General features: G+C 40.3%; 1 protein-coding gene across 4 annotated transcripts in view; it reads right to left on the bottom strand.

Annotated features, from left to right (window-relative positions):
• LOC102290566 (zinc finger protein 469) overlaps nt 1-14,939 on the bottom strand; it is a 218,745-nt gene that overhangs the window by 86,624 nt on the left and 117,182 nt on the right. For 2 of the 4 annotated variants that reach the window (XM_042229024.1, XM_005943707.3), the window contains one exon: nt 5,017-5,055. The exons of the other annotated variants lie outside the window; for them this stretch is intronic. The gene's annotated coding sequence lies outside the window, so the exon portion shown is untranslated. The remainder of the gene's footprint in view (nt 1-5,016; nt 5,056-14,939) is intronic. 4 annotated transcript variants of the gene reach the window in all.

Here is a 14,939-nt window from a genome sequence, read left to right as displayed (position 1 = left end):
GCCTTTCAAACCACTTAGTATAATTTCCTTCCGGTTCGTGCTTGTTGTAATATTACCATTCTATAACTGTATTTTTTGTTGTTGACTGTTCTCTTTTGTTGTAAATCTGCAAATATGGCTCGTCTGTGAAGCACTTTGTTGTACCTGTGACTTTTAAATGTGCTATAGAAATAAAATTGAAATTGAAATTGAAACAAAAAATCTCAGTGCACTGTTAAAATCAAAAAATATGAAGGCCTCTTTTTAGAAGTTGTCTAAGCATACTCTTTTAGAATAATAGATCAGGTTGAAAGTGGTACCAAAGGAAAATGCATCAGTAAATCTCCAAAACTTTCATCCACCAGTCACACCTTGCACAACAGCAATATTCTATTAGATAATGAGTGTTTGGTTTCCCCCATGTACCCAGATGTGTGTCATGATAAGACCTCCCTCACACATCAGAAACAAGAAACTCAATCTATTTGATCTCCACTCATCTGACCCCCCTGCAGCATTCTGTTCACCCCTGCAATGATTCAATCATCCCTCCCCAAAAATAATACTAGTTCACTAGTCTATGTATCACTTCTTAACCCACTAAGTGAACCGGACAAGATGATGGTAACAGAAATGCTTAAAATGCTATTTGGTCTTCATGAGCTTCATTGCATGTGTGTTTGTGTTAGTAGGATTAATACATTTTTCTGTTTGTGTAATTTTTGTGTACCTCTCCTCTTTGCAGTGCTCCAGACACTTTTCAATTCTCCATGCAAGGCAGTCGTTTTTACTCCCAGTTTCCTAAACCCAAATTTCATTCCCACACAGCCTTCCTCCATGTTCTCCCCTGCTCCTTCCACTGTAGTCTCATCTCATCTCCCCCCTTGCAGCAGTCCAGTGAGAGTCAGTTGTCTTTCAGCTTTGTCCTGTGTCTTTAACACTCTCATCTTGCCATTTTTGCGCCGAAAGTGGCAAATGTCCAACTCAGGCAGTCTTTTCAAAGGTCCATTCACACACAGTGAAGGTGCAGCTCGTTGGAAATGCACATCCATCCACCCAGTCATGATGATGCCATTTTTCTCCTTGCTGTCGCTGTCTTGCACAGCTGCTGCTGCTGAACCTTTTCTTTACTGCTCAGGATACTGCTGTGAGCTCTTGAGATCCATCTTGTTGTTCTGGAACTGCATTTCTTGTCTTCAGGGAGAGATTCTTGGAGCTTGTGTTCTCAGGGTGACAAACACATGGAAGTTAAGCTGTAAAATAATTCAGCCAAAACTTGGCTTGAGTGTTTCTAATCATGTTAACCTATAATTTTCTTCCGACTGCTGCACGTGGAAAATTGATCCAGGTCTGCTCTTCACCTGCAAGTGACACACTGAGACATTTTGATCATTCTTCTCACTGCTTGAAACAACACATCTCCCCTCTCTGGTTCTGAACTCCCCTTTCTTAAAATCCCAGAGAGATTTTAGTTGTTCTACGTTGAAAAACACCAAACCCTCTTCCTATTTTTATTGCCTATTTTTATCAACAATTCTGCTAAAAAGAAATTTTTCGTGTGTCCACCCTAGAGGAGCTGGTGGCCTGCAGTACCACCTTCTCCCTCTAGTTGGAAACAACTTTTACACACATTTCTACACTCCTCTCTCTTTTTTTTTTGTTCCCCATTTTCAACATTTTGTAACCCCATTTCTCACTGTTTTTACACACACATCAACTTTTCCCACACAACCATTCTCTGCAATCTTACACACCACACATTTACACAATTCTTACCATACAGTCACGCATTGAGTTTTGTCTCTGGCCGCCCGGTGGAGCGCTGCTACTGGATCTAGATCCCATATTTACATTCAGAGCGTCCCCTGCAATGGCCTTTTTCCCTTCTTGGCAGAAAAGTGCTAAAATACCGTCACTCCACACACTGTATTGTGCAGACGTGATTATCAACGGTGGACTCGAACCACCGTTCCCTGTGATGGACCGGTGTTTTTTGCAATTACTCTGGCAGACGACTGCTTTTCTTTTGCACAACACCGGAACCGAACACAAGCCTGGGGACTCGAACCCCAGGATTTTCCTTCCGGAGACTCAAACTCCGGAGCAGCAAGCACTTCACTGCTCGGCCAGACAAAAAAACTCCTCATAACTGTATACAAAGTTAGCTACAACTCACCCATCTGCAGGGGTCCCCTCAAAATGGTCTCGGTGGTGACTGAAACACACGGCTCCGTGACTCCTCCATTTCCTTTGCTTCAAAAGCCGGTAGGACAAAGGTACCTTTTCCCTCAGGGATGATCAGCCCGTCCACGGAACCGTTGTTCAGCAACCACACGGACCGTCCCATCTGGGTCGCCATTTTGTTGTGGAAGTTTTCTATTTAAATAAAGCCTGCAGACGAATGGTGAGCGGTAGCTAACATTCTTTAATCCAAAAACACAAAGACAACAGACAACCAAGCTTGATGGAGCGCCTACATGACCACGGGGCAGGGTCAGCAGAGTCTCACTCAGCCTAGCATGGCTCTCAGTTAAATACCTTCTCCAGGAACAAAAGGCAGTACACAGCTGTTTCACACCGTAAGGTTCACACTCCCTTGCTACTTCCCAGAGTCCTCGAAGAGATAAAAGACTCTGGTCTGCTTCCCTCAACTTCCTTACTACACCCCCACCATTTGTCTTCAGTATGGGTGTCAGACATGTTAAAATCCAGTGGCACCAAGGCATTATACAAAAATAATGCGATTAATACATAAATGAAAGAAATTCCTATACATGACCCACACCCATTTTCACACCTTGGCTCGTATGATTAGGTAGGGCTTAAAATCTGGGACTCTTCACCAGTTGGTCTTAGAACTGAAGAAGCTTCTCGGATGAGAGGTGAAACATCTTCAAGAAAATTAAAGAAGTCCGGACGCTTTTCTTTCAAAGCTCCTAAGACTATACTGAAATATAATTTTTCATTCCTATTGAATGGCTGCTTCCAGCCTTCCACCCTTTTCTCCAGCTCCTCTAAACTAAACACATTTTCCTTTGGCAGCCCACACTCACTGCCTGAATTACTCAGCCTCAAAATCAGATACCGTCACGAGTATATACTTTAGGGAGTATTCAAAAGCTCACACTTATCCTATTTCAAGAAGTTGATTCTGACAAACTCTTCCCAGTGAGCCTCTTCATTATCCACATGTCCATCTACACCCACTTTTCTCCACTGATGCATCTCCCATGTCAGTTTCTGTGTTCTTGAGGGTGATCTAGCATCTCTCTGAAGTGACTGCTATTGCTCTGCAATGATGCAATGGTGTAAACACCTATAACTGCACTGTGCATTTTCAGTGTTAGATTAATGTGTATCTAGTACTTTTCATATAAACAAGCCAAAGCACAATAGACTCATACCAGACTGATACTGTTTTTTCAGGTAATATGAAAAAATAAATAAATTATGTTTTAATTTACTTCTAGCACGCTGTAATGCTATTCAGCATAGGGTTAAAGGTTTAATTATGTTTATTTTCACTGCATTACACAGACATGACCAAACACAAAAAATATATGTCTTGGTAAAGGGAGTTGCGAAATGGAAAGAAGCAGATAAAAAAGAGACTTAAGAAACAACTCAATTCATAATGAGCGATATCATATGTGAGTAACGAGGCTTTGATAAACATATAGACCTCTACGTGCAAACAGTATTTGCAGAGAAGCTGTCAAAGTTTGAGGAGCTCAGCGGATGAGTCATTTGCTGTATGGAAATGAAATGGAGCAAAAATGGGTCCCTGCTCTACCTTCTAAAACCTCCTACAATAAAAATTAGCATCTGAAAAAAGCAAACACTGTAACTTGGCTGTCCATGAAGAGCTTTAAAACTAACATTTGAGTTTTACTAGAGGGACATAATAGCCTGGGTGGAATATTAAATCTGATGCATTTGGTGACTGGTGAGAAGGATCTCACATTACGAGCAGAGCATGGCTATAGGGAGCGTTTGGAAGCCAGGCTGTCCTCACTGCCTCTGACGTTCTTTAACCTCTTTTTGTGGCTTTGAAACCTCATGTCTTTGGCCTGCAGTCACTCTCTATTTATGCAAGAAAATAAAGAAGAGAACGCTGCCCCTCCTAAATCTGTAAACTGCAATTAAGCTAAATTCCAAGTTTATTTCCAAAATGCCGTCCTTGCTCCAGACCATGTGAGAGACTAGAGTCTAAAATTATCACACTTTTGGTCAGAAGGCCAAGATGAAGCCAAAGCTAGGACTGTCTTCTCACAGGCCACAGGATCACAAAGACGATTTGTGGCTGAAACTACTGTAATAAAAATTTGTATGGATATGATTCAGAAATATATATCTATCACATAAAACTAACGTTGCATGGATGAAAATGTGCAGACTGAAGTGTTCCTGCTTTTACCAAGGGGACAAATGAAAAGAAAATTTGATGGCATCTGGCTAAAATGAATGAGCTATGCCTATTGTTTAATAATCCACTCAAGCTCTGAGAAACCAGTCTCGTGCAGTGAGACAGCTTAAGTAAAGGCATCCAGCTCTTCTAACCATCTACATTCAAACAAAAAGCAGTCCACGTGCAGCAGCACATCTCTTTTCTGTCTCCCTGTGTCCCTCTCTCTGTCTCTTTCGCTCTGTGTCTCTCCATCATGTGTTTACACATTGGTAGAGTAAGTGCCAGGGCTGTAATCGGAAGTCTACAACCGTGTCATTTGGAAGACTGTTGTCTTTTCCTGGGATCGTGGTGGTCAGCAGAGAAAAACAAGATTTACATCTCACAGGGAGGGGCAAAGCATCAACCATGCATTATCCCCTATTGGCTGTGGTCAAAGATGGGCGTTAACATGTGGGAGAGGTAGACGAAAAGACGAAAAGTCAAAATTTACCCATGGGAGAAATTTTTATATCAAACGCTGCAGAATCTCGTGAAAAAAACGGGGTTTGTGTCACACTACTACTACTGAGCATATCCAGAGCACACATTTTCTTCTTGAGTCATCAAACAAGGTATGTGGTAGCACTTACTGGCATCATATGCTGTCAGGCTTCAAGAGACACCACTACCTATAAACAAAAGAGAGAGGCGAGTGTAAATACAGTTCATAAAATGCCAATCTGTGGTCTTGGAAAAGAATGAGGGTATTTCTATTTTTATTCATTTTTTTGTTTTCCATTGTGATTGCCTTTGATATCAGAGCAGCTTTCCACTTTCATTTGGAAATAAAAAAAATAACAACCAGTGCTTAATTAAAGCTTCCTCTACAGCACTTTTATTACAGTTTTGTTTACTTCTTCACAGTGTTTACTGTTTATTTCTTCTAAAATCATGAAAGATTTACCAAGAAAGGCCTTCTTTCACCTTCTGGAAAGAATTAAACAAAGATGCTTAGAGGGAGCTATATTTTTCAGCATGATTGTCTAAACCTGGCAACATGGTTAAAGACAGGAAGATTATAAGATATAGAAGCCTGAATGAAACCGATATACCTTTTTCATCCATATCCAGCATACTAAATATTTTAACAATAATGCTTAATTCATAGGGAATAATCTACTCAACTCCACAGTTGAATTTTCTTTACCAGTTATCACATATTTACACAAAAATGTTCATGATATTACTGAAAAGCTGATAATACTGTGTTCATTACATTAATATATGGAAAAACTGTGTTCTGACTGAAAAGCAGCAAAAGTCAGATGCCCCAGCAGTGCTATGCCCTGCTTTCAGATGACTCCAGCCAGACAGACACGCTTAATCCTACACAGGTTCAAAGCTACGCCACATGTGGCATCAACCTGACAAGAATAAAAGAAAAAGACTCAAAGAACAAAGAGACAACTGTGAGTAATGTACTCACGTCTGTTTTTCCCAGCTATGTGTGCGCGTATGTGTCTATTTATACAGATAATATAATTCACATTTCATTGGTGGGTGTGGGTTCTCTCAGCAACCCCACAGAGAATAATATGTTCTTTTTCTTGTCTGTGATTGCTGACTAAGTTTGGGAAACCATGCTTTTTTTTGTAAACATGACTCACAAAGCTGTATCCCCCACCCCATGAAACACAGAGTTGATCATCCAACAATGCAGGGTGCTTACTAAGACCAAACATTCAAAGAGCAGGCGCTCACATATTGAGAAAAAGCAGACATGAATATGATGACACATAAACATTCCTTTCCTTAGATAAATAAAAAGTATTGGTTGTTTAAAGCATTTTGTTCAGTGTGCGTGGAGCTCAACACGTTTACACGTTCGTCTCCTTCATTTAAAGGACCTTTTAGTTTCTTTTACCATTTCAGCCAAAGAAGAGATGAGTAACTATTTTTCAAAACTAGTTTCAAAGAGCACAGACAATCCTAAGGTGTTATTTAACACCATTCACCTGCCGTGCCATTTTTTATTTTCAAAAGAAGATTCAGAAAATGTTGCAAATTTCCTGTGTAGAAAAAAGTGTCCTTCAGTTAGCCTGTTATTTTAAAAGGTAATTATTATTATTTTTTTTTAAAACCTGTTTCTTTACATGAACTGATCAAATTAGTTGACTCAATGAAAGTATCCACATGCCTTCTTGACATGTTACCTGCATCTTTATTGAAAAATGTCTTTCAGTCTGTCTGCAATTTCTGTTTCTGGTACATTTGCTCCATGTTCAGCACATTTTGAGTTTAAAGACATTTGTTATCACTGCTATGCAGATGACATTAAATTGTATATCTTTTTTAAGCCTCAAGATGTTTCTAAATTACTAAGTCCTCGTATAGGTATGTAGATTCTATTAACCTTGAAGTAATTTTTTACTCAACTCCCTCTTTTCTCTTCTGCAACTGCGCTCTGCTTCGCTCTTGCTTTTATCACTTTATTGCAAGTTGAGTTCCACACTGTTAAATGGAAATTATTATTCATGCCTTTATTTCATAACACCTAGATAAATTTAAATCATTATTTACTCATCTTACCAAAGATTATGCTGGACCTCTACAGGTTGTTCAGAATGCTGCCGTAAGGCTCCTGATTAAGTCTTCTAAGTAGTCACATACAGTCCAAATCAAAAGTTTAAGACCACTTGTAAAATGGCCAAAAAATCTTATTTTTCATGCATTATTCAACCATTTTTCAACCATTTTTCATGGTTGGATCTTAAGAAGGTTCCAAGTAGAGCTTCAAGATGCAACAAAAAGAAACGGGAGTGAGACAAAACATTTTTTTAGCATGCAATTTACTGAAAACAACGCTTAAACTGAAACAGGCTGTTTTACAGCTGATCAAAAGTTTAGGACCACATGTCTTTAAAAGGCCAAATCTGTACAAAAATGTGAATTCATTGTCATTTTCTGTCAGGTAGCCAGACTGTCATGATGTTCTGATGGCAAAGGCAAAAAAACTTTCCGTTTTTGAACGTGGTCGGGTTATTGCATAAGCGGGGACTCTCACAGTGCTATCGCTGCTGAGGTGGGACGCAGTAAGACAGTCATTTGGAATTTCTTAAATGATCTTCAGGGTCACGGAACAAAACAGTCAAGTGGAAGACCCCCAAAAAATTCACCAGCACTGAGCCAGATGATCCAATTGGCTCTCTGTCAAGACACTGGGCGATCCTCAACCCAAATTAAGGTCGTAACTGGTGCCACCTGCATAACCATCAGACAGCATCTGAGCCTAAAGGGCTTTAAAAACAAAAAACGTCTTCAAAGGCCTCATCTGACACAGAACTGACTGTTTGGATTTTGCAAGAGAGCACCAAACAGAGGAATTTGAAAGGTAGAAAAAAGTTTTATTCTCTGATGAAAAAAATATTGTAACCTTGATGGTCCTGATGGTTTCCAATGTTACTGGGATGACAAGAATATCCCACCTGAGATGTTTTCAATGCTCTACAGTGGAAGGGGGCGCCATAATGGTCTGGGGGGCTTTTTCCTTCAGTGGAACAATGGAGCTCCAGGAGGTGCAGGTGCATCAAACGGTCGCTAGCTATGTCCAGGTGTTGCAGAGAGCATCCATCATGACTGAGGGCACCGTCTGTGTGGTAATGACTAGGTTTTTCAACAGGACAATACAATACACAATACACAAGGACAAGGGACTTCTTCCAGGAGAATAGCATCACTCTCTTGGACCATCCTACATGTTCCCCTGATCTAAATCCAATTGAGAACCTTTGGGGATGGATAACAAGGGAAGTTGCCCTTCGTGTGGCCCTGTTCACCATTTGGAGAAACATTTCCCTTTACCTCGTGGAAACGCTTGCATCAAGCATGCCACATCTGGGGCCACCCAGGAGGGTGGCACGGATGCCCCTTCGATGGTCCTCCTTGGGCTCTCGCACTCTGGGGCCTCTGGATGTCTGGGGCCTGGATCTCCTCCATGTCTGCTTCATGCCCTGGGGGACAGGGCTATGGCTCTCTACATCCTCTAGCAGACCATTACATGGGGAAACCTTTTGAATACAAGCGCGCTGATCCACACAGGTGTGCACACGGGTGTTCACTGTTCATAGACATAAACTACACCTCTATTGGCTGCTATTTTGAAGCACATTGTGCGCTGTCGGTCCTGCTTGCTACACAACAACATTCAATATTTAGTATTTACTGCTGTTTACACTTAGCTACATTAACGTGATGGTGTTGTGCTTTGTATGTTGCTCAGGTTTTTTTTTTGCTTGTTTTCTCTTCTTTTTCTCTCAACAGGTGATCCAGGAGATTTTTTTTCCTCTTCTTTCTCTTTTTAAGTGCCCTTTCTCACTGTCCCTCTTCCCTTCTGTTTTTCTTTTCCTTCATCTTTCTTTCTCCCTTTCCTATCCCTCAGTCATGTCTGTCCCGTCTGTAACAACTGAAAATAAAATAAAATAAATAATAACAACAAAGGTCGACCAAATGGACCAATACGGCAAGGCCGTGATGATCCATTTGGCAAAGTAAATCCATTGGGTATCCTTGACAACAATTCTGACGGCTAAAGAAACAAATGGGACAGGCAAAAAAAAAAAAAAAAAAAGCATGCCACAACGAATTTTTGAAGTGATGAACAATAACAGTGGAGCTACTCATTACTGAGTTCACGGAACAGGTTTTTTTGGAGGTGTGGTCCTAAACTTTTGATAAGCTGTAAAGCAGCCTGTTGCAGTTTAAGCATTGTTTTCAATAAATTGCATGCTCAAAAAAATGTTTTGTCTCACTTCCATTTTTTCTTGTTGCACGTTAAAGCTGGGGGTTTTTTTGCCATTTTTCAAGTGGTCTTAAACTTTTAATCGCGACTGCAACACTGTTGCTAATTCAGTTGCATATTACCTTGTCAAGGGTCCTTAGCATACAAGAAAAGAACGAAAGGAGACTATAGGTTTTGCAACAGTGGCTAGCATATTTTATAAATAAAATTTTACTTACTTAATTACCTTTACTTCATGTTGAAAATTAAACAGGTCAACCAGCTCTCGCTGGTCATTCAATAAATGCAAGATGAGCTTAAAGTACATATGAAATGATCCTCATAATCAATTGCCTATTAAAACGTGTCAGAAATGCATGCTTAGCAAGATCACAATGTGGAATATTTGAGGCTAGAGTTTCTCTTCTGCTGTAATAACATTCAGAAGTTTGTTAATGCTGTTTTTTGAATTAGATAAATACCACATATAGACTAAGGATCATAGACTAATTGAAGGTGTGACCCAGTTAACTGTCTTTGGGTAAGACGACCCAAGCAGGCCCTAAAAAGGCCTGTAGTGAGTGATCAAACTTAAAAGGTACCCCTTTTTCCAAGTGCTTGACTATATCATATAAAGAAGAGAGCAGTTTGTAAAAATAAATAAATTTACAAGTACAATAAAAGAGTGAATAAAAAAAAAAGATTTATTCTGAGAATTAGGCTCAGGCACATTCTCAGAAATACTATCCAAACATTCATACACAGTGAGCCATAATAAATGGATTTGAACACGTCTAGTGGGAGTTCATGAACATCTGTGCCACATACTGCATCACAAAACAGCAGTTCTATTTGAATTATGACCATCTTCACTGTAGAAGGTAACACAGCACTCAACTATTTTAAATATAATTTTGGATTTCTGCCACATTACTATTGTCATTATTGTTTTCTGCACATTACCAGTGCTGGACATATGAATGTGCTACCACATCCCTGCACTTCTGTGTTTTTGTGTTTACATCTGAATATACACACAGCTGGGCGCTTGCAATTTATGCCCATTAACCTTGCGCTCTGGGACCACCCCAGCATGTTGGAGTGTGAAGGTAAACATTTACCAGTGAATTCAGGAGGGGGAAGCTCTACTGGAGTGTTGCTGTATTATGAAGGCCAAATACTGCTATATTCAATCCAAACAGTCAATGTGAGAGTCAGGGGACTTAGAGGCCATGGTTTAAAAAAGAGATGTTAAAAAACAAATCTGTATTTTTAACAACTGCACATATTTCATTTTGACCTAGTTTATATCACACAAAGATAATTTGCATATATCCACGCGTCTAGTGTGATTGTTAGATAAAAAGCACTTTGCTGTAGAACGTGCTTGTGTGAATGAGACATGCTGTATAAAGCACTTTACGTTCTCAAGTAGAGTTGAAACACACTATTTGCCTTTTACTCTGTGAGGAAACACAATCACGTCATAAAAGAGCATGATATATGAAACTCAAACATAATGTTTTAGAGAGACACTATGCAAACATGTTTTTCCGCCACAACAGGATTATGTGACTTAATGCATCAGACATTCTGGCATGTCACAGCAAGAAAAGCACAGGTGTAGAAAATATATCAATAATGGCCACACTTGATTTAGGAGTGTCAGGATTCTGAATCTCTGTAAGCCAGCAAACTATCATAAATAACTGAGACACCAGAATGGATCCATTATGTTATTTGTCCACCCATGTTTTTCTCCTCTGTGATAACTCAAAATTATCTGCACATACCATAATTTGTCACGTAGGCTATATCCCAAATATATATCCCAGTCACACTCTGGCTTGTTCCCATTTCCTTGTTGGTATTTGTTATGAATGACAATCATGCTCACAAACCAAGCACCGAATGGTTGACTGATTTTCTAGCCGGGGTCAAATCAAGTAATGTGAATTTTCTGAAAATATGTGGTATGTGGGCAGAAAATCTGAGGTTTGGAACCAAGCTTTGATTACAGTAGGTAAAGCAACTGTAATAAGAGGGCCAGGGTAAATGTAAAATTATACTAAATTTCATGTTCATGTTAGTTAGGCACAGATGTCCATGTGCAGCCAACGATTTATGACTGCACAAGTGCACTGCAGAGGCACACAATGTAGCATAAACAGAACCGCATGTGTGTCCACATCCATGACTGTTTCTGAGTGTATCAGGGTCTTTAAAAACTGGAGTGCTAACCTTACTGGTTTATGACCTCCTTATGAACTTGTGACACTATACTGCATGTCTGTGATTGATGTTTGCTTTAATCCTTCATCCCCCAGGTTTTCTTTTTCTATTTCTTTAGGACTTCTAACATCCAGGGTAAGAACAAATGTTTAAGGTAACTAAAAATAAAATTAAGGAATCCATATATATAATCCACATATTTCTTACATTTCGTTTGTCATTTTTTTCAAGTAGGAAAGTCTGCACCAGAACCAAAGACACAGACAGCACATCCTAGTCGTATCCAGGCAGCACAGACACCCAACAAGAGGAGGCCACAGCACTGCACAAGCCAAGAAACAGATCCAAAGCACAGGAAGGACACTAGCCAGCATAACCAGGGTGCTGGGACACACGCTCAGTGGCACAAGATCACCCAGACCTGTATGGCGTTATTTTTGTGCCACTATTCTGAGAGCACGTAAAAATAATTTGCAGGTACAAGTGTTGCATTTTGAGAAGAAATTTATTTTGAGCGAAGAAAAGCTAAATTTGAGTGAACAAAATTCATTGCTGCGTGCAAAAAATGTATTTCAGTGTTTGCTATTATCCATACACACACACAATAGCAGCCCCTCTCGCTCAGTTTTTGCATTTGCGCTTGCTCGAAATATGTTGCTTGGGCTCTCAACTTTTCTGCCCGTGCGCGTTAAACTCTTTCTGTACACCGTTATATTTGTGCCACAAAACCAGCCAATCACAGACTTGGATGCAAAAAAAATCTGATTGGCTGTTTTAGTCTCCAATCAACTCGAAATGACGAAATGCAATATCCCAGAATGCATTTCGTCCAAAACTCAAACGAGGCTGATTGGAGACCAAAACAGCCAATCAGATTTTTTTTGCATCCAAGTCTGTGATTGGCTGGTTTTGTGGCACAGTTGAACGCACTTGGGCAGAAAGGTTGAGAGCGCAAGCAACACATTGCGAGCAAGCGCAAATGCAAAAACTGAGCAAGAGGGGCTGCTATAGGGCTTTGGAGCGTGATGTCACGGGGGTGGACGTGGAAAGGATTTTGGCCTGATGCGCCATTTTCCGGGTCCAAACAAAGCGCAAGCGACAAATCATCTCAAACAGATTTCTTGAATATGAAGTAATTTCTCAGTACTCAAATGGCCTCCACAGACACCAGATCTCAATCAAATTGAGCTCCTTAGGGATTTAGCTTGCATGATGGATGTGCAAATGTGCAAAAGTATATCCAACACTTTGTTGAATCTATGAAATGAAGAACTCGTCTGTTTTGTCCTGAATACAAAACAGGGTCCAACCAAGTACTAGCACAGTGTACTCATGAGTATCAGTGTGCTAATATAACTTATAAAGAAAGGTGATGTGTATTTTCCAGTAGATTTGAACTCAATCATATAATGGTACCCACAGTAATGACTGCCTGTGGAAAATCTTCACTCACTTTCTGTTATGATTTGGTAATGAATCAGAGTCATAAAGGATGCAGACAGACACACCACCCACTGTGAACACTACACCTTCAAACACCTTCACCTCAGTATTGTACAGTCAACCTGCTGCTGATTCAGACATTACATGGCGTTCATCTAATTAAAAGTTATCAGGCGTTTGACTCATCTCTGATGAGAACTGATTCATTAAACCTTATGATATTTTTATTAATAGCGTGATACAGCTGTTGTAATCTCTCGACAGACTGTCTGACTCTGCACTGTTTCCATATAGTATGTGTTCAGCATTCAAGTTCCATCTGGCAATAAAATGGCAAATGAGAGTGGAAAAAATAAAAAGCTAATAGTGGTTCAAAGAAGCAGGGATGGTATAAAAGTATTGATTGAACAAATAAACTAGTAAAGTCAACAGAGGAAAGGATAAAGTAGTTTGTCACTTCCTTGCAATGTAAATAAACAACCACAACAGATGTCCCTGCTTCATATTTACCATGCCAGCTTGGTTCTCTTATTGTGAGCAGAAAGCAAACCCAGTGTAGTCAGTGCCTTTCCCAGTCGAATCAGCATAAAAAACAAATGTCCACTTGTCATCACCGTGAGCAATGCTGAATCACAAAAAATGCCACAAAGGGACGTATCAAAAGGAAGAAAGTACCACAAACTGTGCAGACCTTCCAAACAACTCTATCACATTAACAAAATCTCACTTGAAGCCAAATTTGTTTGAGTCACAAGGACTGGTTACTGTTAAGCTTCAACTCAATCACCAGTGACTCACCACTGTCGGGAGAACTGTAGACTTTTAATTGCCTTCAGGTTTCCTATCACAACGGCCTAATGATGACCTGTAGGTTGCATTAGCACCCACTATAGAATCATTTGCATGGGCTATTGGTGCCATTCTCAATTTCTTTCATTACTCTCTCTGGAAAGCTTCATCTCACAGACAATTTAATGCAGTTGCCTTTTACGCATTTTTACACCACTGCATGTCTGTTTCTGTTTGCTGGTGTGCAGAACAAAAACAGATGGGGGTCTAAGAAGTTCCAGGAGGGTGCTTGACTAAGGTTTGCAGTGTTTTCATGTTCCCCCAACACCTTTTAACTGTCCCTGACACTTCCCCATGTCATATACATAAGGCAAACAGGCCCCGCGGCACACACATCTCTCAGCCCCCCGAGGGCACTGGTTGCATCTCATGAGCTTTTGGGTTGTCAGTCCAGATAACACAAACCATCATAACACTTTACTCCACAAACCCAGACTCTATCCCTCTGGCTATACTTTGGTTAACCTCTCTATCACGCTCAAGCCTCTGGGTCCTGCTGTTATCCAGACACAAACACACAACCCACACAGCCAAAATCATAAACAGAGAGTAAAAGCCAGACTGCACAGCAACTCCAGCCAGGCACAGACCAGAACAGAAATACTAATCTTGTCTTTTCTTCACTGGTCAGTCCCTCGATGTTATTAACTATCTATCTCTGTACTAACCATTCCCCAAGACAAAAGCAGACATCCATGAATCTAAACAGATGTGTGTGACTGCTTCAGACTCCAATACAGCTGAACTATCCTAAGCTGAGAATCAGGCAGAGATCTTCTGTCTGTCAGACAACTAACAAAACAGATGGATCTCAAAGGGCACTTGAGAATGAAAACCTCTTTCCTGAGCAAAAAATATACACACCAAAAACATTATCGCCCTCCAGTGCCAAAGAAAATGTCTGCCCATAAATAGAAGTTTAAAAAAATGCTAACCAACAAGTGGGTCACAAAAGGTCCTTTTCTATGAATGAGCATTTGGCTGGACTGCATAATTGCAAAACACAGGACACGATCAGCAGTCCACTCCAAGGGTTTGAGTCACAATGGGCAGTGCTGGAACGGTATGTGCAGGGAAAGGTCGAGCTACTGATAGCTTTTATAGTCCAAACAGAGACACAGAGAGACAAATAAATAAAATTAAATTAAAGATATAGTATCCGTACTTGTGTCTGTGAAGGTTCTCAGTCATCCAGGTCATCTTTGAAAAGGACAAAATCATTGACCGCCTTACATATCACCGCCTTTACCCAGGGGATGCCATACCCTGCAT

Source organism: Haplochromis burtoni, unplaced genomic scaffold (assembly GCF_018398535.1).
Source record: "Haplochromis burtoni strain Fernald_Lab_line unplaced genomic scaffold, NCSU_Asbu1 Contig_375, whole genome shotgun sequence".
Taxonomy (NCBI): domain Eukaryota; kingdom Metazoa; phylum Chordata; class Actinopteri; order Cichliformes; family Cichlidae; genus Haplochromis; species Haplochromis burtoni.
This window is presented reverse-complemented; position numbering and strand designations above follow the sequence as displayed.